Source organism: Neovison vison, chromosome 12 (assembly GCF_020171115.1).
Source record: "Neovison vison isolate M4711 chromosome 12, ASM_NN_V1, whole genome shotgun sequence".
Classification (NCBI taxonomy): domain Eukaryota; kingdom Metazoa; phylum Chordata; class Mammalia; order Carnivora; family Mustelidae; genus Neogale; species Neogale vison.
In genome coordinates, this window is record NC_058102.1 from 138615628 (window position 1) to 138641868 (window position 26241).

Sequence of the window (26241 nt, forward strand, 5' to 3'; positions counted from 1 at the left end):
AGTCTGAATTTCCCAAATATGGCCTGCTTCTTCAATGGCTTGACAACATAAGGTCAACGCCCATTGGCTGCCCAGGAACAGGGGACCGCGTCATCAGTGTGGCCGGCATTCTGGGAGTGCTGGGACCCAGCCCCGTGACCACACTTTCGTATGTCTTCAGAGAGGTGAAGGAAAGGAGAAGGAACGAGAAGGGGGACTGTGGGCTTGCAGAGTGGAAAGCAAGCACCAACACTTCTACATATCGTGATAACAACAAGGACAAAGGGTTAAAGGTGGCTCTTGCTAATTCCAAACCTCACCAAGAACACTGTTTCTGGCATGAACCAAACTCCCACACACGGCATCAAAATCCTCACAAAAGGCAACTTGTAAGAAGATGATTACCAAGCACATACATGAAGACAATGTGTTCTTTGTGATCAATTAAAGTGCAAGATTAGTCTGTAGCAGCGCATCTTACAAAGGACCCTTTCTTCTCAGTACTTCAGAAAAGGCAGATCTATCAAACTTATGATAATGCATTGCCATGCTGATTTAATTGTCAATTACATATTACTTAAGTGTACTTTAATGATCTATATAAAGCCTTATTTTTTTTTTTTTACCTCTAATAATAGCTATTAATGGTTGTTAAAGAAAATGAAACCACTTTACTGAAATGTAATGTGGCGGTCTATTAAGAATAAGTTTTCAAAATGATAAAATACTTCCACGAAAGTGTGAACCCTGTACCTTTTAATATTCCTGAGTAGGTCAATCTTTATTCCTCTGGAAGAATATTTCCTTCAAATTGCCCACAATTACAGTTTAAACATCTTCCTATGTGTTATATATAGAATAAATCTTCCCTAATTCCCAGTCAAATGCTTCTCCAGAAGATGGGGAAGGAGTGGGGGCAACCTATTATTACATTTCCTCCCAAAGTTTCACAAGGTTTGCAATGTGGGTCGTTAGAATGAACTTGGGCAAACACACTCACACCCCTTGGTTCCCTTCATCTCTGCACTTGCCTCTTGCTTTGAAAATTCTTACAAGAATGAATGAGATCACATGAGAAAAATGTCTTGTGCTCTACCTAAGGACACACATTTGATCAATTCTAGATGCGGATGTGCCCCACTTAACACAACGGAAATATTTCTCTCTTTTTAAAAAGATTTTATTTATTTATTTGACAGAGACAGCAAGAGAAGGAACACAAGCAGGGGCAGAGGGAGAGAGAGAGAAGCAGGCCTCCCGCTGAGATCATGACCTGAGCCCAAGGTAGATGCTTAAGGACTAAGTCACCCAGATGACCCACAAAACAAAAATATTTCTTAAAAGAAGTGTTTTTGACATTCATATATTAAAATACTATTTTACATATACTAGAGGGCTTGGCTGATTAAACAAAATTTGCAGTGAATTCCTTTAAGAGAGAATAGTTGTTTTGTAAGCAAATTATTTCCTAGTATATCTGTAAGCCCGACTTTTCTGAACAGACTGTCTTTAAAGGGGGACTGTCCTGCTCTAAGGACCTCTGAAAATCCACGACTAAAGACAAGCTGAAGATGTACCTTGCCCTATCCTCTAGGACACCCAACTAGACAAGGAGCTATTAGAAATATGAAATTAAATATAATTAGAGTCAGAATAAAACAGCATCAGGCTTATGTCCACATAACCTAAAGTAATTTAGAGACTTCACAATTATCCCTTTAACTTGTAACTGTAAGACAGTTAAATAAGCCAAATTAGTGAAAGCAAAATACCTATTTTAGATCCTTTGTTTATTTTATTGGGCCGCCTACATTGATCACATTAAGCAGCTATCTCAAGTTTATTTAATTTTGTATTTTACAGCCAGATGTCAAGTGTGCTGGAAAGAAGATGGATTTTAGAGTAAGACAGAGCAGAGAGTGCAATTCTGACTCAGTGACCTACTGTGGTTCCCTGAGCAAGTTTCTTATCTGAACCCACTCCCCGCTCTGGAAAGCAGGAATGATGCAAACCTTACTTGCATGTTGCAAAGATAAAATAATTGAATAGATGTCAAGGACCTGTCACATAATAGACACTTCATAAGTGTTATTGTTCCTTATGATCTCTCCATCCCTGAGGTCTTAAAAAAATTAGCAAACTCATATAGATGAGACTTCATGCACCACTCAGTAGTTCAATAACTGAATGCAGAGGGTACATGCAAATTGAAAGCCTGGTTTTTAAATCATTGAGGGCAAGGTTCAAAACCTACATTTAAAAAAAAAAAAAAAAAATATATATATATATATATATATATATATATATACACACACACATATATCTTCAATAGCCCCTAGCAGAGCATTGGGCCTTTATGGACAATAAAAATTGTAGATCGAATTTCCGAGTGCAGGGGAAGAGATGCACTATATATGTATTTGCTCTTCAGGCCAACCAAGAAAGCTGTGAGGTGAGGGAAGATTTGTCAACTTGGGTACAGGTTACTTATGAAGACCCTCCCCCAAACACCCTTGGTTTATTTCACTATGACGTGTGTATATAATGCTATATAGGGATATGGGGTATTTAAGTAAAAATGTTTAAAGTACATCATTCAAGTGTTTCACTAGTTTTATTTAATATTTTCATCTTGTATGAGCCCATGTCTCTGCAGTTCTTTTCTGGAAAACTAGAGAAAATTAGTACCCCAGCCAACCTGCCAGGTTAAGATGCAGCCTTCAAGTCAGTGAAGGGTTAACAGCCTCATTCACAGAGCAGAACTGCTGGGTAAGGGACTTCTTTAGCATGTAATCCTGACAACATACTTTTTGACAATTTAAATGCATAAATATAGAAGCATGGTGTTCCCATAAAATTTCCAATGTGAAAAAAATCGAGAGGAAAGCTCTAGTAGATCCTAAGAAATGAAAGTCACTTCAAAAGCAAAATCATTTTAGAAATTGAAGGTTTGGGGTAGTTACGAATAAGAATAGAAAAACTGGAAAGTGTTTGATACATTAATTAGCTTTAAAATAGCTGCAGGGAAGATGTAATACTCCAGTTGCCTGAATGAATATGCCTCAGGTCATAAAATGAAATCTAGGCTGGAGACGGAACCAACTTCCTTCCTTCACACCAGAGCTGAAAGTACCAAGTGATAGGAAGGTGTGAGATACACTTTCTTAACATTCTCTGATTCAATGAGGAGCTCCTTCCTGGCCTTCACTGTTCCTCACTCTGACCTCCCCTCCTTTCTCTTAGGCCTCTAGCCTGGCGGGACTGGCTTCTATTCTACCCTTTCTTCAAGGCTCCTAGATGTTTCTAGATTAACCTAGATGAAGTCTGCCCCCAGGACAGCCAAGTTCATACATTTCTATTGCAGCTAAAGGTTCATTTCCTATTAATCTGGAAGCTGGTTTTGTCACTTGAGAAATAGAACATGAGGGGCATGCTTTTGAAGGGTTTGGGGTCATCCTACACCTCAACCTATGATTTCTGTGTGATCCAAGAGTGCGTAATTTCAAGGGCTAGGGTGCCAGGAAATAGAGGAGGTGGTCTACGAAGCAGTCAGGAGCAGAGGCTTAGAAATGTGAGAGACCAAGGTTGAAATTCTGAGTAACTGTGTGGCTGTTGTAAAGTCTCAATTTTCTCAGTCCTAAGATGAGAATAATATAATCTTACCTGCTCAATAGAGTAGAGAGGATTAAATGAGGAAATGCACGAACAGGGTTTGGCACAATGCCTCACACGAATAAAGTGCACAAAAACTTTAGGTATTATTATTACTGTAATATCTCGGCAGGAAAAGGTGAGTGCAAAATGTAATAGAATTAGTGAAGCCCTAGAAAGGGGAGTAGCTATAGCCAGCACTGTTCAAAACACTTATGCTTCCTAAGAGTCTCAGTGAAAAGAATGCACGCTTGGGCACCAGACGATGATGGATATATCTTTGTTATTTATAAAACAGGTGTAGCAACACAGGGTTTTACATACATAGATGCCAACCTGTGCGGTACTTGGCTGTAGTTGCAGATTGTCCAAGCATCAATCTATCGGACCACAAGCATCCTCCTTCTTCTGGCTATTACTTTTTAGTGCTCTCAAAATGTAGTAGGAGGGTACTGCTAAGTGAGTGGTAAAAGCCAATAAATGCTTTGACAGGTGAGTACAGTTGAGTGAGTTCATTCCCCCCACCCTTAGCCTTTCAAGAAACCACATTGTTCTAACATCTGCACTGACTTAAGAGAAAAGATCTTTGATTACAGGTATTTTCTAGAAGTCTGTATAATAAAGTGGGATCCAAATGAGAAGAAAGGAATGAGATAAGTAGGGAACATTCATTCATTTAATAGTATTACTGGGCAGCTAATATACACCAGCTCTGGGAATTCATTTAATAGTATTACTGGGCAGCTAATATACACCAGCTCTGGGAATTCAGTTGATATGCCGTGGGCCGCTAACCCATAGCCCTCATATGCTAGTAGTTCAGGATTTTGTCCTTTGGTGTAAAAACCTATGTGCAGATATGTGCAAATTAATACATGATCCCAGGACAAGTATTGAATGACAGAATTAAAACTTAAAAAAAAAGTAAAGGAGGGCAAAGGTGATGAGAGGGGGGTAGGGTGGGTTAAGGGATATTTTATATATATCCTGGTAAAGAAGGCCTTTCTGCCTTTTGCTCATCTACTGCGAGAAGGAAGACCATCTCGGCAATCAGATCTGGACATTCCAGGAAATGTCGACATCGCTCTGAAGGGATGCATTGTTATTGTGAAGGGCCCCAGAGGAACTCTGCAGAGGGACTTCAATCACATCAGTGTGGAACTCAGGCTTCTTGGAAAGAAAAAGAAGAGGCTCTGAGTTGACAAATAGTGGGGAAATAGAAAAGAACTCGCTTCTACTTGCACTACCTGTAGTCACGTACAGACCATGCTCACTGGTGTTGCCCTGGACTTCGGTTACAGGATGAGGTCTGTGTACACTTGCTTCCCCCTCAACATTGTGATTTGGGAGAATATTCTCCTGCTGAAATATGAAATTTCTTGGTGGAAAACCACATCCCAGGGTTTGGATGAGGCCAGGTATTGCTTGTTCAGTATCTCAAGCCCAGAAAGATGAGTTAAATCTTGAAGGAAATGACACTGAACTTGTAACACACTTAGCTGCTTTGATTTAGCAAGCCACCGAGTTAAAAAGCAAGGATATCAGAAAATTTGGGGGTGGTATCTATGCTTCTGAAAGAAGGAAGAGTTCCGTAAGCTAATGAATAAGGTCTAAGTTGTCCAGCTACAGAAACAGCAAGATGCCAGATGATTTTTCAGACCTATTTGTGATATTTTAAAGATGCAATAAAAGTTGTGTTGATTTGAGGCAGCAGAGAAGACCTTTTTGAGGGGATGATATCAGACCAGACTCAAATAACAAGTGTGTAAGAGAGAGAGGGGGAGAAAGGAGAGCACATGAGCCATCAGAAAAGCATTCCAGTCAAGGAAAGAGCAAGTGCAGGCTGCTGAGGCAGGATCCTGCTGGTGTTGCTGAGAACCAGTAAAACAGCCCGCACAGCTGAGCAGATCTGCTGAGTACAGCATGGTAAGGGAGAGAGCTGGGCTGTGGAGAATGTGGGCTTTGTAGGACACAGTGAAAATAGAGATGTACCAGAGCCTCAGAGCCAAGAAGGTCTTTGAAGATAATATTCTTGGTAAAATAAGATGGATACCATTTTGGGAGGGAAGAGAAAAAATGGCACAGCTTCTTTTAACTAAACAGGGCCATCTGTAAAGATAAAACTCTATGATTTGGGAAGAGAAACTCGAGTGCATAACAAATAGAGCACGGGCACAAACACTGGAAATGGTGGAAAATAAAATACAACCAACGCTTGACAACATCCTACATGTTTGTTTTTCCATTTGTTGCCTGTGCTTTTGGTGTCACATCCATGAAATCATTGCTAAGACTGATGTCACAATGTCCCCCACTTTCCCCCTCTTTTCTTCTAGGAGTTTTATCACTTAAGGTCCTATGTTTAAGTCTTTAATCCATTTTGAATTATTGACTTTGGTGTGTGGTATAAGACAAAGGTCCAAAAACCTCCATGTAGCCAAGGAAACCACAGAGTGAAAAAGCAACCTATGGGATCTGAGAAAATATTTGCAAATCAGATTATCTGAAAAGGAGCTAATTTCCAAAATATATCAAAAACTCCTACAACTTGGGGTGCCTGGGTGGCTCAGTTGCTTGTGTCCAACTCTTGATTTCAGCTCAGGTCATGATCTCATGGTCATGAGATCAAGGCCTACCCTAGGCTCTGTACTAGGCATGGAGCCTGCTTAAGATTCTCTTTCTCCCTCTCCTCCTGCCCCTTCACCCCGCTCACTCTCTCTTTCTCAAAAAAACAAAACAAAGCAAAGAAACAAAAAAACCAAAACAACTCCTATAACTCAATAGCAAAAAAACCTAACAACTAGATTTAAAAATGGGCTAATGACATGAATAGGCATTTCTCCAAAGATGACACACAGATGGCAACCAAGTACCGAAAAGACACTCCATGACATTAGTCATCAGAGAAATGCAAGTCAAAACCACAATGAGCTATCACTCACAATTTTTAGAGTGGCTGTTCAATATTTTAAAAAAGAGAGCAAGGGATGGCAAGGATGTAGAAAAGCCGGACCCTTGTACACAAGAGGTCAGAAGACAAAAGGCACAGCTGCTATGGAAAACAATAAGGAGGTTCCTCAAAAAAATTAGAAATAAAACCACTATATGATCTAGCTATCCCCCTTCTGTGTACATATTCCGAAAGAACTGAAATCAGGTTTTTATAATGCCACGTGCCCTTTCAAGTTCACAGCAACATTATTCAAATAGCCAAGATGTGAAAACAACCAAGGAGTCCACTGATGAATGAGTGGATAGAAAAAATGTGTATACACATGCATGTATACACACACACATATATACACACACGAATATATACATACATGCATATATTCACACACACATATATACACACATGCACACAATGGGATATTACTAACCCTCAAAAAGAGAAGCCTGCGGTATTTGGCAACATGGATGAACTTTGAGGACCTAATGTTAAGTGACATAAACCACTCACAGGACAGACACAGCATGGTTTCATTGACTTGAGTTTTCTAAAAGAGTCAAACACATAAGAGAGGGCGGAAAGGCGGTTGCCAAGGATGGTGGGGCAGGAGGGGTTGAGGGAGAGGAGGACTTGGCTAATTGCTAATCAAAGGGCATAAAGTTTCAGTTATGCAAGAGGAATAACTTCTAGAGTTCTGCCATGCAACGCTGTGTTAACAAAACTGTATTGTACTAAAAGGCGGTCAAGTGTGATCTGTGATGGCTCTTCTGTTGTTACTTTCTCTCACATTTGAAGCGACTGCTATTTCTCTTTCTTGTTCTCCTTGAATTTTTTTTTAATCTCTTTCCTCTGTTTTTAGCAATTTATCAGGGATGGGGGGAGTCAGACGTCTTTTAACTGAATTATGGGGCCCAGAGTCCTGGTTTTTGCCTCGTGTTGACTTGACACTGTCTTCTTTATCACCTTTTGTTTTTGTCTCTACAAGGGCTGTCAACATTCTCTCATTATAGAATGTCCATTGGCTTTCTTCAAACCACCCTGGGAATAGAGAAAATCTCTTTTTATCAAGAAGGGGCTGGAGACATAGTTATGCAAACATTTGCAATTGTAGAATTTTCCTCCTTCAGTTTATTAGTGTCATTACTCCATCCATTTCCCCCCGATTCCCAAGCTTTGCCAAATATGTTCTGAGGTCGTGCTGCTCCTACAAGCATCATGAAGTTTGATTTGCTCTCTAGCGGAAGCACTCTGCAAATTGTAGAGTTATAATCCAATGTGATTTTTACTGTAATTGTCATTATCATTACTGATTATTTAAGCAACCCCCACAATGCCCTCCCATCTTCTTGGATTTACAACTTGAAGTCTGCAAACCAGGGACTTCCTGGGCCTCATCTCATCGGACCAGATGCAAGACACAGGCCTGGAACCAAGAGAACAAGGGAGGGTGTGCCGGGGGAAGCCCCAATACACTCCGCCTCAGTCTTTTCTTGCTCTCAGGCTCCTGTGTTTCAATCACCTTTCCTCCCGGAAAATGCTGGCCAAACCTGGGGCCAGAGAATGAAGAGACAACTTCAAGGGCAGAAGACTGGATCTTGACAGCTGGAATACAGTTTCTAGGGTTTTCGAAATAAGACGTCTGAATCCTAGAAATGGGCTATGAGGTAAACACCAACTGGGTCCTGCCGAGGAGCCCAAACTGGTTCCCAACTTCTCAAAAGACGTGATACATGCTTACATACGACTCTCCTTGCTCCTGAATATTTTTGTAAGTTCCTTCACAGGCATCAGAAATCTTGATATTGTTTGGAAACCAGCCTCACAACTGTCTCTTACTATGCTCCTAACTTTTTCTCCTCTCTTCCTGTTCAGTTTGCAGGCTTGGCGTGATAGCCTCCAACAAAATCAGGAGCTGTTGAGCCTGGCCAATTTCTTCCTGCCCCCTGCTTCCTAGACAGTTGGTAGATGTGGCTCTTGTATCCCATTCATAAGCTACTATAATATTCCAAATTGCCGTTACTGCATTCTTGGCACGTAGGGTACAATTTTGAGTTCTAATTCAATTATTCTGGATGCTGGTCAACTTGTAGCTGCCATTCTCCTACCTCTTTATGTCTCGAAAATACACAAACCACAGCAGAGACCTAAGTGCTACCCAGGATGCTTCTGGTCTTGCCTTCTTAATTTGCCACCAATCGAGGTCATCGACAAAGACAGAAATAGAAGCAGAAAATCTTGAGCTAACCTACTTTTTAACATAGCTTTTTTTTTTTAAGATTTTATTTATTTGACACAGAGAAATCACAAGTAGGCAGAGAGGCAGGCAGAGAGAGAGAGAGGGGAGGAAGCAGGCTCCCTGCGGAGCAGAGAGCCCGACGTGGGGCTCAATCCCAGGACCCTGGGATCATGACCTGAGCCGAAGGCAGAGGCTTTAACCCACTGAGCCACCCAGGCGCCCCTAACATAGCTTTTTAAAAGGAAGCAAATCCTGTCTGAGTCACATTTGATTGTTTTTCCCCCAAGACTGAAATGATCAGAGCAGCAAGACGGCAGCGGAACTGTTAAACTACGACAGGGCTGGGTTTTGCCAAGCATTAGGCTAAAATTAGACATTTGGTTTTTGAATAACTGAACAGTGGTGTACAACCCGTGTCTTGGGAAGTCTGGAAATGTTTTGAGAGCAGTTGTTTTGTTTTGATTTTTGAGTCATGTAATTTCGATATGAGTCAAGTATGATGATTTCACAGAAACATTTTTTGTAAATCTAGGATCGACTTCAAAAAAGAATCGTCTAATGTACCACCTTTCTCTGAAAGGGGAAAAAAAAACAACCCTCATACCTTCTTTAGTCCTTTCCCTCCCATGGAATAGCCAAATAGCAGCTAAAACGGCAACATTTAGGGAACACATTCACTGCACTAGGCACTGGTTTTAACTCTTTGTAGGTAAGACATTTATTCCTGACAATAATTTGAGGAGATGGGGGCTGCCCACATCCGCATGTTACGGGGAAAGCATCTGAGCCCTGAGGAGTCAGATGTCATGTTCACGGCCATATAGCTATGAAGCGGTGGAGGCAGAATTTGACCTGAATCCAATTCCGGGGCACACAGCAGTGAACGGACTGCCAAGCAGATAGTGATGTTCCTGAATAATAAACCGAGGGAAGACAACGTGCAAAATTCTTCTATTTTCCTTTAAAAAAAAAAAAAAGAAAGAACTGTACAGTTTTCCCCCATAATTTCGGAAGGGGATGACATTCCGAAAAATGCTTTCTTTCCATTTCTGTGCTTTGGAGGATCTAAATCGACTAACTCCTAATCTTTAAGAATTTGTACGTTTCACACCAGGAAAGACAGTCAGAGAAGGGAACATTTTATTCCCAAGTGACATTCTGGGTTTAACTCTCCTTTGCAACAGTTTTGTTTTGAAAGATCTCTGTGGCTGCATACGAACCAGCCAGATGTCAACGATGAGTCTACCATGTACAATATTCCCCGGAGACTAAAAATACCGCTTGCTGATAGAGTATCTGGAAATACCACGCGAACACCATCGGACCTGATGCATCGCTAAGTGTCTGTGTAAATGCCTCGGAAACAACAGATGTTCTGGGCTCCTGCTGTTCCCTCTGAATAACAAAATGACTTGTGGGGAGCTGAAGTTCCCCTCACTTTTCCCCCAACAGTTCCAGGAAGAACCGAGGAGTTTTCATCCTCGCTTCGACTTCCGAAAGGAGCGTTAGACCCCGTGCAGGTCCTGGAGTCCACCTGTGGCGACCGGCAGGCTTCTGCAGGTGTTTGCCCGTGGGAAGCTGTCAAGAGTAGGTCCAAATCCGGGCAATGCTCCTGACAGAAGAAAATTAACCAGCAGGAACTTTCTAGGTACCAGAATATCTTTCCGGGACACAGATATGTAGGTGGAATCTGTAGTCAAAAATAACTCAGTGATGGGAACAGCAGAAAAGACGAAAGCTGAGCCGTGCCGGCAGAAGAACAATTACCTGGAAAATGTTCTGTGAATGATGAGGCCTGACATACAGGATGTGACCCGGAGAGGGACCCAAGGTTGTAAATAAGCAGCATTTTGAGTTCCCTCAAGGGAAAATAGGGGGCATCTCTGAAATTCAGATCCTAAAAGGCGGAGGGAAAATGACAGTCACTAGAAATGGATATGCAGCTGTGGTCTGAGCTTCGAGGTCAGCCGTAAGACTGGTGATCGTCAAAACCTTAGAGCCACAGGCACTCCGCGATGCCCAAAGCCTCGCTAGGTGCCTCACGTCATCGGGCCAGTCAGGAAGCTAGGACTAGAAAGCGGAACCAGGCCCTGAGCCCAGGAAAGAGGGTAGAAGTAAAAGGGGACAAAATTAAAGGCGATGTCAAGTTTCCCTCCCTGAGACTGAAGACGTGAGAAAGAAGCAGGGAAAAAGAGCTTCAGGTAAGAGTCACCAAGCCTGACATGAGATCAGACATGTTCCCGTCACCGAGATAAATGCTGACATAAACAGCGTCTGCAGCAAGCCGTGATGTTCGGGAGAAGCACGCCCTCTCCGCCCGAAGAGGACTGGGCTCAGTAACTCACCAGCCGTGTCACCTGCGGTGTGTCGCTCACCAAACCCCAGCCTGCTCTTCTTGACCTGCAACAGTGAAGGGACCTGCCTACCACTCTCTATGCAAATGCATTTATGGTACTGCTCGGTGTTTAGGAGGCACGCGGGAACGTCAGCTTAAAACGATAATCCAATTGCTCTCGGTCACGTCCGAAATTGTCACACGGTAACAGATTCAAGTCTAAGAGCTCCGTGAGGCTGATGCTGTTCCCATCCGACAACGAAGGAAAACAGAAACTGAATGGTCAGTTTGTGGACCTAGCATTAGAAATTAGGTCTTCCCAGTTCTGACCCCTGGATCTTTTTCATGAGGGAAAAATAAACCATCGAAATAAAGTATCCCAAGCCACACAAGGAGAAAAGAGGAGAGCGTGAACTTTCTGCTACATGTTTTCCTACCCAGGAACCCTAAACACGGCCGGCATTCTTCTCCACCAACTATCTACTGTTGATTACAACTGACTAACACCCATTTTCAGATAAATATCTAAATAGTGTTCTGGCCGACATGGGAAGATAAATTTTTTTGACTCAGAACACTGCAAAATCACTATGGACTTTGCCTTTACAGTAAAAACGGAAGCTCAACTCTACTCAGTTCATGAGACTTGGACTAGGCAGGACCTAAGGTTTCTTTAAGATAGTCTCTTTAATTTACTTACCATAGGCAAGAGGTGGGACTAGGGAAAGGAGCAACTGATCAAGAATTTCTTCTCCTTTCACTAATAGTAAATTGCTGCCTATAATCCAATGGCCAGCGGGCATAGCTTAACGCACTAAGCTTCCGGTTTGCTAGGCCTAGGCGGTTTAAAACCTTAAGTTCAAATCCCCGAAGAGTCTGTATGACTCCTCATCTCCTTGAGTTTGATCAATTACATTTCATAGATCTTGATCATGTGAGAGACTCAAATAAGGCTTTATAAGCCAAATCCGGTTTATCTTACGGAGACTCAAAATACCCTGTACTTTTTATTTACCTAAATATTGAGTTTCAGGCTTACTGTCTCTTAATACCTTCCCAGCACTTAGCGAGGAAATTGTGTGAAAACTTTTAATTAGGATGAGAATATATAGGAACTATATAATCTATATATGTAAACTTCTGATACTGATGAAAGAATGGAGGAAGGAGATCCAGTCCGTGAAGCAAAGACGAATCCAACATGGTACGTGATATTCACCACCATTTGTTGAATGACTACTATGTGCTTGGCACTTAATGGGAATTACCTCGTTGAATCTTCATGGCTCCCCTCTAAGGTGGATATTTTTATACCCGGTTTACAGAGACTTCCAAATGCTCTGTCCAAAGCTATCTGAGCTGAAAAAGGAGAACAGGATTTAAACACAGGTGTGTCTGATCCCATGTCCATGATGTTCCATTTACGTACACTGCCCTACAGCCGCCACATGTCGACATAAAAAGTAACAACAAAGTGTACGAAGGCACCAAAAATGGAGCTGTAAAGGGAAAGCCCAACCCAAGAAGACAGCAGGACCCGGGGACTCAAGAAGGGGACCTGAGTCAAACTGTCATAATTCTACATCAAGACTGTCTTGAAAGAGCTGGTGACTGATCGTGCCACTCACACCACGCCTCATCCACACGGTGCGTAGGCAGGCTTACGGACACGGTCTCTCGAAGAGCCCAGCGTGGGCGGCTGCCAGGGTGTAATGGCCTTTAAAAATGTCACAGGCGAAAGTTCTTACGCTCAGTGGAATGTGCACTCTGCTCAGATGGCGTGGCCTGGAGAGCTGGGGCCCCAGAAGTCACACCCCGTCCGGGAGCATGTTCTGTTGTCTTCTGTCCTGTCTTGTCATCTCCCTAGAGTTCTGTCATCTTTGCGAGGACGGAAACTCTCCATCCTCCGTTCACAGCCTTCCATCACATGGCCGCCCTGTTATGACTGAATCCGGAGTGAAGCCACAGGCAAAGTCAGCTGTGCCCCAGGATTTCTGGGAAGGTTGACTCAACGGGTGCCACCACTTCATACCATCCAGTCGGGAACAAGAACAGGTCAAAAACGGGAGGTGGGAGTGGAAATAACCACATCAATTTGAGACATGTTAGACCTGAATTTCTTGAAGATCATCCAGGGGAGATGTACGCTAGAAAACCGGATCTAGAGTCTCTAGTACATGGAAAGTTCAGGAGTGGAGACCCAGACGGGGAATCACTGATATCGAGGAGACACGTGAAACCACAGAGGACGAGCTCACCCAAGGAGAGAATATATAAAAAGAAGAAGAATGGGTCAACACTGGGAAATAAAAAAGAGAAAAAGAGAGAAAGACAGAGACAGAGATAGAGAGGCAGAGACAGAAACAGAAGAGAATTATGAGGATGATCATAGAAATCAGAGAACCAGGAGAGAACAGTGACGGGGAATCATGTTTAAAGGGCAGCATTTCTCATAGGGTATCCCTAGTTTTATAGTAAGATAAGCTTTACAGATTAAAGTAAAACTGCCTTGCTAATTTGTGGCATGAATCTTTAAAGAGGATTATATAGGGAGAGCTTTCTAAAAATATCTGACCACAGAACTCTTCCTTTTACATCAAACCTATTCCCGTCCTTCAAAACTCAGGTCCCCTGGAGCACACTTTGGGAAAACTTAGAGTGAGTTTCCCTAAGCAAGAAATCATGACCTCAGTACACAGAGAGAGCCAATATATAAGTATTCGGTAAGGGCTACATTTTGACAGCAAGGCATTGATTCCCTTTCCCGGAGCAGTGTCAGCGAAGCAGTAAGGACACAGGTAAGGCAGCAAAGAACTGAGTAATAAGAAGGTAGAATGTGAAAACAGTGCACGTTGCTTACTTTCCCCCAGAGCCTTGAGTTTGAAAGGCAAGACACAGAAGATATAGGAACTAGCATGTAGCTTCAACAGGACATTTAAGGATGGATGGGATTTGTGCACATTCCTAGGCTGCAAGGAAAAATGAGAGATAGAGAAAAGCCACAAATAAGTGGGTTGAGAGAGTGGGTAGAAAGGGTAGGTGTGGGGACAAGGCACCGAGGACGCAGATAGGAAGCAGATGGAAGAGGGATGGTGGAGTTTGCACGTACAAATAAAGTAGCCAGCCGCAAGAATACGGAGAAGGAGGCGCTCAGGACAGACGGGAAAGACTGGGCAGGGCTCCTTGCAAGAGGCAGCCCTTGACCTGGGCCTGGAAGGAGCAGCAGAGAAGTGGAGAAGACAGCCATGCCAGAAATGCAAGCCATTCCAAAGGGACAGATGCCAGAAGGATATGGAGACCCTGAAGAACGGAGTGTGCCCAAGAAAGAACATTTGCGATTGGCACCCCAGGCCCCTTCATTCTTAGCTCATTGCCTTTCTGTTGGATGTCCCTGATTCCATGGAAGAGGATGTCTAATTCACTACAGGGTCCTTAACAATGGCATGCCGATCCATCTCTTGAATTGTTATCGGGGGCCCTATTTTATTATTTGATTCCCGACACCTGAAGTCACACAACCCAAATTTTCTACTAAAAATAGGAGTAAAGAAACACACAGTTGACTCTTAGTGGGTTGAAGAATATAAATAAACAAGCTGAGCCAAAACAAACCACAATCTTGTGGGTAAAAAAAAAAAAATTACATGTTCGTTTTGCTAATCTGGAACTAAGAGTTCAGTCAGGCAATTTATGCAAGACCAGAATTTGGAAAGAGGAATGTATAATAGATCTGAACAAGATTATATTTTCTACCTTGCTGGAACTACATCTTTTTCTAGACAAGGGGATGGGAGTTGTTCTTGGTGATTACTGTTTACCACTTGCAGGTATGAAATAATCAGTATTTTTGGTAATCGTCTTAAAAACAATTATTTTAAAAGGCTTTTCTTGCCTGTGCAATTCAAAGCTAGAACTTACTAAGTTATCTCTAACTTTTGGAGAAAGTGGGCTTGGGCGTATTCAGAAGACATTTCTGAAAATATTTTTTGCTCTACGCAGACTGCATAAACAGAAGCCTCTCAGCTGTTTTCCTCTATAACATTTCAACTCTTTGTCTAATGCCCTGTTAAGAAATAATAACAGACACTTCTCCAAAAAAGACATACAATGGCCAACAGACACTTCTCCAAAAAAGACATACAATGGCCAACAGACACATGCAAAAATGCTCAACATCACTGGCCAACAGGGAAATACAAATCAAATCACAATGAGATACCACCTTACAGCAGTTAGAATGGCAAAAATTAGCCAAACAGGAAACAACAAACATTGGCGAAGATGCGGAGAAAGGGGAACCCTCTTACACTGTTGGTGGGAATGCAAGCTGGTGCGGCCACTCTGGAAAACAGTATGGAGGTTCCTCAAGATGTTAAGAACAACAACCCAGCAACTGCTCTAGTAGATAATTACCCTAAAGATATAGACGTAGTGAAAAGAAGGGACACGTGCACCTCAATATTCGTAGCAGCAGTGTCCACAAGAGCCAAACTGTGGGAGGAGCCGAGATGCCCTTCAACAGTTGAGTGGATAAAGAAGATGTGGTCCATATATACAATGGAATATTACTCAGCCATCGAAAAGGATCATTACCTACCATTTGCACTGACATGGATGGAACTGGAGGGAATTATATTAATGAACTAAGCCAAGCAGAGAAGGACAATGGTCATATGGTTTCACTCTTGTGTGGAACATAAGGAATAGCACGGAGGACCATATGAGAAGGAGGGGGGACATTCGAAGGGGGAGACCAGAGAGGGAGATAAGATGACTTGTGATGAGAGACTTTGGACCCCGAGAAACAATCTGGGGGTTTCAGAGGGGAGGAGAATTGGGGGAGGGGGGAACAGGGTGATGGGTATTGAGAAGGGTATGTGTTGTGATGTAACTAATGAATCATTGAACACTACATCAAAAACTAATGATGCACTACACGGTGGCTAAACCACTGTAATTATAATTATAAAAAAGAACATAATTATAAAAAAGAAGTAATAACAGAAATGGATATTATCCCATTCTAAAAGTGTAGTTTTAATCAGAAGGCTGCCCCCCTCTGCTCCTTGGGGAGGCCTCACCGTTAGTCTACACAGTAGCTGGGGGAGGTTGCTCCTCATCCCGAACTAGTGTTTCAACAACAATAATTAAGTGGCAAGTTGGTAACCTAAGACACCGGCGCCGCTAACATCCCACTGAAAACAGGACCATTAAATGTACATATCTTTAATTGCTACAGATAATTCACTTACCTGAGGACCAACACTGCCATTTCTGTGGGGAGCCTTCCATACAGACCTCAAGTAACCACGTGTTACTTCAGTGGTATAGGGCACGCGTCTGTATTTGATATGTCTTCTGTGGCAAGGAAGTAGAGACCGTTTCTTCCTTTTTGTAGAGTGGGTTAGTGAACACATGACCGTGCGTGCTTACAAGTGTGTGTGTGTGTGTGTGTGTGTTGTAAGAGACAGAGAGACTAGAGTCCGTATTCAATACTGCATGAGTTTTTGAATGTGTAGCAAAACAGGGAATGTTTGTCGTTTACTCATTATTATGTAAACTAGGGGGACAGACTGGGTGATCTACAGGCAATTATTTGCTCTACTTAATGGCTAAGTCTCCATTTCACATAAGAAAATGCACCTTCTTCAAATCCTGGAAGCCCTGGTGAGTCACAGTCTGCAGACACCTCCTTGTTTTTGTCTCCCCTTCATGCCCACCCTCGCCTGTGACTTACTGGAATTGAATCCATGCCTTTTGGGGTTTGCCCAAGTCCCAAGTTCTGAAATAGCCCCTGGATACTTCTGTACAATCATACTCCCAACCTAAGCCATCCATTCTTCCTCTCAGAAAAATCAAGGTGTTTGTTAATCCCGTTTTTGTATTATTAGAGTCAGTTAAAGTAGTCTCATTCCAAACAAGAAAAGGTCTTTTAGACCTTAGAGTCATGACCGCATTATGAATTTTACCTCCAATCTTTAGAAGTGTATCTCTTTAACCATCACAAAAAGAAATTCTTATCAGTGATCATAATGGCTAGACCTTTAGTCTGGAATCTTCCCAAGAAAATACTGCACATCAAGCAACTGTCCCACACTGATGCCTGAATGTCTTTTACCACTTCTGAAGCAAAATCCACTGATACGGTGTCGTTTTTGTTACACATTATTTTCAGCCCAAAAGAACAGAGCAGAGTATGATACAATTAGAATACAATGCACAGGCAGCAGCAAATTATCTAAAAGACTCCTGCTCCCTGGGCACCCCACCCCAAACAGCACAAAATATACGGTACGTGTTGAGTTTTGGAAATCATAACTCCTCATTTCTCCATTTCGCCATCAGAAGAGACACAAAGCAAATTATTTACATAGTTTAAAATACAGCATGATCTATGTATATATGTATATTTAACTTCGAGAACATCGCTAGGTGGCAGCTGGTATTCTAAACATCATTATGCATTCCACCCAGTGCAATGGAATACAGATTATTTATAAAATGAAAAATTAGGTGCTCCACATTTAAAGGCCAAGATTTTTTTCTAGGTCAAAAGAATGAAAGTTTTAGCAATCCTTAAAAAAAAAAAAAATGCACTGCCAATTCTTGCTTATTAGGCAGCAATGATTAAGTTGGTGCTTTTCCAAGCACCTCCCTCTATGTCCCTCCCCAACCCTCACCCGCCCCTGTCCCCCCCTCCTACAGCTGACAACTCTACAGCATTTTTTTGCTGCTTCATGGAGCACTGAGAGGAAAGGGAGGCCAAGGCAGCTCATTTTGTTCCTATAACCAGGTCTCAATACCAGTCAGGAGGGATAGACAGGCTGAACCTGCAGGCTTAAAGCAAAACTTTCGGATCATGGTGGATTTTTAGTGACCTGTGCCCTCCGCTTTCTAAGTACTAAAGATAACGAAGCATTTTTCTTTTTCTTTTCTGTCCTCTTCTTGACTTGAATAACAAATACCATCACACCATTCCCACTGCAAAGCCCAATTTTCACATTTACCTGAGGCGCTTTGGCTGTTGGCCTATGCAGAAGGACACCCCCCCTCTCGGAACGTTCCGGCTACGAGAAGCATAACGGACCACAGTTGCTGAGTTCCGGATCCATCAGCACATTGGCTCCAAGTCATGCTTCCCATGGGCTGCTCCCCACTGCCTGGGCCCAGAAGGGATACTGAGACAAGCCTGTTTCTGGACGACACAGGCCAGCTCTCACTCAAGGACTCCCGAAGCCTTGTGGAATCTTCGTCAGACTGTCCTTGGGTTTGGGAGCTTCCAAACAGCCTTCCCCTCCCTCAGGGTCAGCCGTGCACTGCATTCTGGCCACTCTTCCAGCTCCTGCCCCGTTTTCTCTCACAGACATTTCTCCTCATACAATCCTTACACATTTATTTCCTTCTTGGGGCTTGTTTCTCAAAGTACCCAAACTCGTATTACATGGACTATAATTCTATGTGAAATCAGGTATAGGAAAGAATGAACCAGGAATCACTGAAATCCTTGTAGGCATTACAATGTGTGTGTGTGTGTGTGTGTGCGCACATGCGTGTGTGTGTGTCTGTCTGCAAGTGTGCACACGCCTGTGTGTGCTTACTCAGGAATTCCCTGGTTCACAAATGGCCAACTCAAAAAAACTGTTCTAGCTCACCTCAAACAATACACATCAGGTGGCTAGAGGAATTTCTTCTTCTTTCTGATTTGCCAACGATGATTACTTTCTTCTAGTCCTTTAGCCCCAAATGATAGAGAACCTGCTGTTACCTGGGATTCAGGCTGGCTTCTGAGGCAGTCCAGGCGGTGACACAGGGCTACCGGGCTGAGGCTAACTCATGATGCCTTGTGGCTATCCTGGTCCTGTCTCTGGCCACTCAGTCCTGTCTACCGATCTCAAGTCCCTCTTCCCAGACATGCTTCCCTTTCTCAACAGAGAAGACCAGCTCAGCATCAGGTACTATGAGAGTTCCCCCATAAAGCAAGTGAGCGGGTGTCCCAAGAAACATCTCGATCAGCCGTTCTAAGTTTTTTGTAAATCGGAACAAGGAAAGATTGAAGGTACAGTAGGATTGAGGGTAGAGTGGGAAGCCTACGGAAGAAGTTGACAGAGGAGGCAGAGCCACCATGATGGTGACTGAAATCTCTAAGTAGGCTTGTCCATTGCTGGCCCTTGAGAAGCAAGATAGAAGCTGCGAGAAAGAAGACCAGAAGTATCCCCAGTGGTTTATGCCACATACGGGGAGCTCTCCCTGAACCATTCAGCCCCATAGTGCTTTGCTGTGACCAGCCATGGGAGAAAGACACACCCTTCTTCCATGTCACTGGCTGACAGAAAGGGAAGAGTGGATGGAATCTGAGGGAGCCGCCGTGGAAGAGGCAGTAGCCCCACAATACGGCATGGTGGAGCACACCCCACTCTGCCAAGGGAACCGCCATGTGCCCAAAACAGAATTTCCACCTCCTCCCCTCCATGCTCTGCTGTCTATTCGTTGGTGGTGATTTGTATCACTCTGAATCCCAAGGGTTTCTCCCTGAGAAACCCAGTATTAGAACCAGTGGTATTATTAGAACTATCTCCAGGTGAATTATGACTTAGAGAGACATTTGCTACCCTTGTTTATCACAGTTCTTCAATGGCAAAGCACATTTCGAGTTCCAAACCACAGACATTAATAACCCAGAATATAATCCATTCATAAGCTGAGTAGTAGCCATGTTAAGGATGTGGAATACATCCTTGCTTAGAAAATTATTATCATTTATCAGTTCGAGCTATTCTTTCATGGTCTGATATTTTTCTTTCATGGTATTTTTGGAGCTCTGCTTGGTTTCTTTAACTTCTGTGCTCAGAAGCTAGTTACTTAACAACATTTGTTTCTATGAGTGATGTTGCTTTGTGCTCTTAAACTCCAATTAAAAATTGGTAGAAATCTGACATATCAGCAAATAGAATCTGAAGGAGACTTTAAGCATTAATCGGATGCAGTGATTCTCAGGATGTGGCCTTGGGATCAGCAGCATCAGCAAGATCTGGGAGTCATCAGAAATGCAAATTATCAGCCCCATTCCACACCTTCTTTATTTATTTATTTATTTTCAGAAAAACATTATTCATTATTTTTTCACCACACTCAGTGCTCCATGCAAGCCATGCCCTCTATAATACCCACCACCTGGTACCCCAACCTACCCCCCCCCCGCCATTCCACACCTTCTAAACCTGACTCTCAGGGGTGGGGCCCAGAGTTGTGTTTTAACAAGCTCTCCAGATGATTCTGATCCCTGTTCAAGTTTGGGAACCATTGACCTCATGAATCTACCACATTTAGGCCAGGGATTATAGCACTCATGGGTTCTGTACGTGGTTTTAAGGGCACTAGAGGTAATCATCCCTGTAGAGAGTCCTGAAACAGCTCCGAGAATGAGTCTTGCCTTTTATTTTATTTTTCTAAGATTTTATTTATTAGAGAGAAAGACGGAGAGCATGAGCAGGGGGAGGAGCAAGGGGAGGGGGACAAGCAGACTCCGTGCTCAGTGAGGAGCCCAGCACGGGGCTTGACCTCACAACCTTGAGATCATGACCTGAGCCCAGATCAAGAGGCAGACACTCAACAGACTGAGCCACCTAGGTGTCCTGAGTCTTGACTTTTAAAAGAGTTTTCAACCCAGTTGGGGAAACTCCCACACATGAAATCAAGAGATAGTTGATAGGACAATACATCATCAAATGGGCACGAACTTAGCTGTACGGCAGGATATTCAAGTGGCGGGAACCATATTGCTGGAATATATCTATTTGAATATGATTCAGCATTTGCCTTACAAAGTGATAATTAATACTGATGGCCAGATATTCCTCTAGTAAGTGAGGAAAAAAAGAGGCTAAAGCTTTTTTTCCCCTGGACCCCAAGAATTGGGTTAGGGCTAAATTTAATCTTGTCTTTAAATGTGCTTTTTTTTTTTTTTTTTGTCTTCAAAGACAGTGACTCCACAGCCTTTCTCAGCAAATCATGGCAGTATTTTAATGCTGTGAGAGCTGAGAGAGGTTTTCATGCCCAGCCGCGAGCCTTTCTTATTGACCAGAAAAAAAAAAGCTCTTCATAGCTAATTCATAATTGCAACTGTGAGGCAGTGGGATGGGAAAACGTTCTGTAAAGTTGAAAAGTTCTGCGTAAGTTGGATATTCACGACCGTTATTATTACTATTGTTTGATTTAAACAGTGGTTCTGCTTCTGCCTGAGAAGGCTTAATGATTGTGTTGATTCCAAAATGACAACGTGAGAAGGGACGGTTCACATGCAGTTTAAAATTAAAAACAAAAACCAAAACAAAAACCCCTATTTCCTCATTCTGTCTGTAGATGTGTCTGAAAATGTGCAACAGACAAGTCAAAAGCCCCAGGCTTTCTGTTGCTCTCAAGAGATTTTTTTTCGAAGTTGATGAAATGACATGAAATCAAATCCCTTTGAAAGGTGGATGTCCTCACATATAATTCTATAGATCTGATCCTAAAACTAAAAAAAGGGAATGATTGGCTCACTTTTGGTGGTCATTAATTCTTTTAAGTTACAAACATACCATTTAGTAAATTATCTTTTCCAAGGCACTAAATGACATCCTAAAGGTCTGAAAGTGTTAAATCACCTTCTAAAAGTGGTCAGTTTACCCCTTAATCACTGATAGCATCCATCCAAATAGCTTCAATTTCTTCAGTACTAGATTCTGATAAATATAAAGCACTTTTATAGACATTATCAAATTATCCTTAATACCAAAGTTAGGGTGGGGGAAGGGGAGCACTCCCCCCTCCCCCCCCCCACCAAATGATTTTCGAACTTCCCAGGTAAAGGAATACCATGGCTTTCAAAAATTTTAATTATAAATTTGTCCAGTAGCTGCAAAATACTATCCAAACGTCATGCTTTCTTTTTTAACCGGTCATGCTTTTTCCTTGGTGTCACAAGGAAGCCATCTAGTTTAATATCTTCTTGATTCTAATTTATCCTTTCAGGCTGAATGGGAGTATATGGTATTAGAATTTAGATTCTGGCCTAGGATAACATCATTCTGAATTTTTTTTTTTTTTGGACAACTGTGAATATGGTGGGCACTCAACAGCTTTGTTCCTGAGGCATCTCTAGGGGTCAGTAGGCGATTTCAGGCTAGAGCGTGGATGGCTAAGGACTCACTGCTACACTTACACTGGGATCGACATGGTCAGCTGACGACCTCAGGAGGGTGAGCCCCCTTCTTCGCCTAAATGGTCACCGCTGCCCTATTCATGTGACTTCCACCCTGACTTAAGTTTGCTATGCGTCCCCAAAATTCGTAAGTTAAGTCTAGTTCACGAGTTACCTTGTCATTGTCCAATAAACCAAGTGACTAAAAGTTTCCTTTGAAGTAGAAATTGGTCATTACAAACAAATGTGGGATACAGTGAACCTCTCATTAGATGTGAACCCATAGAGGAACTCTGGAGAGATTTCAGTCTCTCAGGCAACATCCCGTGTATGTTCTTGTCCCATTCTTCACTTAAATCTCTAGATTTTAGCTTCATGGGTTGCTTGTACACATACTTTTGACCAATTTTGAGGGAAAGCTCTAAGCCTTGATGTGGGAGGAATGTGAAAGACCCCATTCATTGGCAAAGGTTAAAGACAATAACCTTAAGCGTGGAACAGAAGGGAAATACTTTTTCAGGGTTGACTAAAACAGAATTTAGTTAGAGAGAAGGTTAATCCATTTGACTTACCAAGATGGTATTTTACATTAAAACATGACACTTGAATGCAGGGATCAGAAGGCCACGCAACAGAGCAGAACCTACCTTGGCATTAGCCAAGGGTTTGGGTGACCTTCAGAGATCCTCAAAGAAATATTAATTTTTTTTTCTGACTTTTCTCCCACCATCTCCTCTCTTGCCTCTATTCCCTCACTATAGTTGTTGGAAAGAGACTTCTTGTTATACTCTATTTTCTCTGTTACCTCAAGCACAAAAACTTCTTATTGCAGAATTATGGTCATATCCTAGAACAAGTGGTGGTTCTAAGGGCTCTTTGAAATCTGTATGTTGCTACAGAAAGCCAAAGGAGACAGGGCAGGGCTAGAGTACTGACACCCAGAACCCCATTCTGTTTCTTCTGAAACCTCCATTGCTCCCATGGGGCTTTTGGGTTAAAAGTGGGAAAGAAGAAACAGCTTTTTCTAACTTTAGATTCGATTTTCATCTTTCATCTGGACTTGGATTGGAAAAAAAAAAAAAAATCTGAGGTGGAAAAAAAAAAAGAAAAAAGAAAAAGTATACCAAGAAAGACAATGAGAAATTAACTGAAAAAGCCTAAATTAAATAATGTGGAAAAAGTTTCAAACATCTTTTCTTTTTTTGAACTAAATCTTCAGTATCCCTGGCAACGTTGTTTAATGAGTCAAATGAAGAAATCTACCTGCGTGAGAATGTCATGCACTCCTTCAACACGGTAATATTTCACAATGTATTTTTGGTTTTTCTCTTCAGGAAGTCAATATCCCAAACTATAAATACACAGTGTAATCTTCTGCCAATAAAATGAGGTCAACTTTCCTTTGGGTCTCCTTTAAAACTTGAGATCATTATCCCCTACTCCAAATCCCCTCACCTACTTAAAGAACTTACCTCTTCTCTCTCTCTCTCTTTTTAGAGAAAAGAACAGAAGCCTTATAATTCCCAATTAACTCTTTGGCCTTCCTTAGGCCTCAAAAGAAAAAAATGAGTTGTAAAAGGATCATATTGGAATTCAAAGTCCATTCAGCAGCTGGGGGCTGTGCTAAAGAAACAGGTAGAGATATCAGAGCAATGAGATTCTCATCGTTGTTCTGTTCTCTTTAATCCCATTAGCCAAAGAGAATGCTGTACTTTGGGAAATTTAGGAGGAGCGAGTTGTCTGGCTAGGGGCATAACTGGTTACAATACCTCCCTCTAAAATGTGCCAAGCGTATTTAAATCTATTAAAGCTAATGCCCAATTAAGAAGAAAAAGGAGGCAGGTTCTCATACCTATTAGGTTCGCTATAAAATATAAGAATGACCTAACTCTGCCTTGAGCAGAACAACCAGCCAGATATAACAAGAAGTCTTTGCTACCCACCCTGCTCGGTTAGGAAATGGGATGTTGTGTCAAATCAAACACTGTTTAATAGAATATTACCAGAAATACCAGGTATGCATTACCAATTTGCAAGATACGGAATATAAGAAAATACTTCAACACTAAAACACACGGAACACATTTTTGTCTTTCTCTGATGATCCAGACATTTCAGAGTATTTCACTGCCTCTAGGTCGCCATTACGAACCTCAGTTTTCACTATGCCCAGGGAAGCACGGTTCTATCAATTAACAGAGGTTTCCATTTGACAGAGCGTTCTAACAACCAGCTTTCCCAGTATATTGCTTCTACTGGGTGGGCAGGAGATGCAACATGAATACCGATCAGTTGGATTATTTTTTTTTGCACAGAAAGGCAGTCCATTGTGCTGGCTTCCTGTGGTTTGAATGGCAAAGATTTAGGAGAAAGAAAGACCCTTGGCCATTAACAATGGGTAGGAATGGAGAGAGCCGTACCCGTTGCTTCAACTCCTCCACCATTATCCTTAGAGCACACAGAACAGAAAGCTTTCCAGTTTAAAGTCTATGGCTTCTAGAGCTCCAGTATCCTCAAGGAGGAGGGTGCCACGGGCTGGAGGGTCTTCTAGGAGCTTTACTACCTGGCTATAAAATCCGAATGGCAGTTTAAAGCCATCCTGAGCAGCTGGAGAGTGCTGGAGCCCGAAGCAGGAATCCTGACAGCTTCCCGCGTATGCTGATAAGCGCCGCGCGGGAATGAAAATATGCCGCTGCTAATCTTTTTTCAGTTTGGGTCACCCAAGGTGACAGCTACTGGTGCTAATTGAAAAGGAAAACGATAATTCAGTGCTGTAACACTTTTCACCTACCTCATGCTTTTTCATCCAGAAGGCGAAAAAACATTTTTATACAAAGGAAAATAAGGTAACTTCCCCCTGGGGTATGGGTCATTCTCTGTCTTTGAAAAGTCCAGGCAATACCTATGTGATGACAGTGCCTTCTGCAGACGGGCCAGAAAGGCCCAAGGAGGGAAGATGACATATTCGATTCTAGAACTGGACCCAAGAACACAGGCTGGAGATTCAAGAACATTCTTGCCATCCCACGCCTGTCAGAGCACCCAACTGAAGGCTGATCACTCTCCCTTGTAAAATGCATGTAACAATTTTCTTTTTAAAGAAGAAAAACATTTTTTTTTTTTTCTGAGCAGAACTCAAAGTTTTTTAAATGCTCAGGAAATATTTAAGGACGATAATCACAGTCTGCCGCTGAAAGTAAAATGCTGCACAGAAACCATGACGGGCCATAAAGAAAGCCTACCTACGCTGATGACAGATCTGCAGGAGGTCAGAGCTGTAAAGTGCCATGAAACATATCTGGCTTAGTCTGTTTGGGTCTGCTGGAACAAAACTATCGAAGACGAGGTGGTATAAGCAACTAACGTTTATTTCTCCTGGTTCTGGAGACCGAAAGTCTCATATGAAGATGCCAGAAGGTTCCGCCTCTTGGTGAGGACATCCTTCCTGGTTTGCAGATGGCCGCCTTCTTGTTCCAACTTCCCATGGCGGACAGAGATGATCTTTCTCAGATCTCTTCTGATAAGGGCCCTAAGCCTGTTCCAGGGGGCTTTACACTCATGAGGTAATCACCTTTTCTAACAGTCCCCAACTCCTAATAACATCCCCCTGGGAACTAGGCCTTCAACTTATGAATTTGGGTGGGGGGAAGGCTCAGACATCAGTCCACGGCATTATTACACTGAATCTGGAGCTTCCTGTGACTACAGAAATGTGTTGGCCTAGTTTGTGACATGCCAACCAAACACAGGACGTAGGTACACAGCGGTGATAACGCGGCCCTAGTCTTTGGGTGTTTTCTAATGTATCGGAAAGGCAGAGTAGTAAGAACACAGTTCAACATGGAGGGCAGGGCCGTCAGCTTTCCCAACCCGAGGCCCTGGGTCCCAGCCTTGCCAGGAGGCTCTGCGTT

At 42.5% G+C, this 26241-nt stretch overlaps 1 protein-coding gene and 1 pseudogene across 2 annotated transcripts in view; one reads left to right on the forward strand and one right to left on the reverse strand.

Moving 5' to 3' along the window:
- The window catches only part of CELF2 (CUGBP Elav-like family member 2), an 810060-nt gene that overhangs the window by 328587 nt on the left and 455232 nt on the right, over positions 1 to 26241 (reverse strand). The gene's annotated exons all lie outside the window — the stretch shown is intronic.
- On the forward strand, positions 396 to 5230 carry LOC122891054 (annotated as a pseudogene).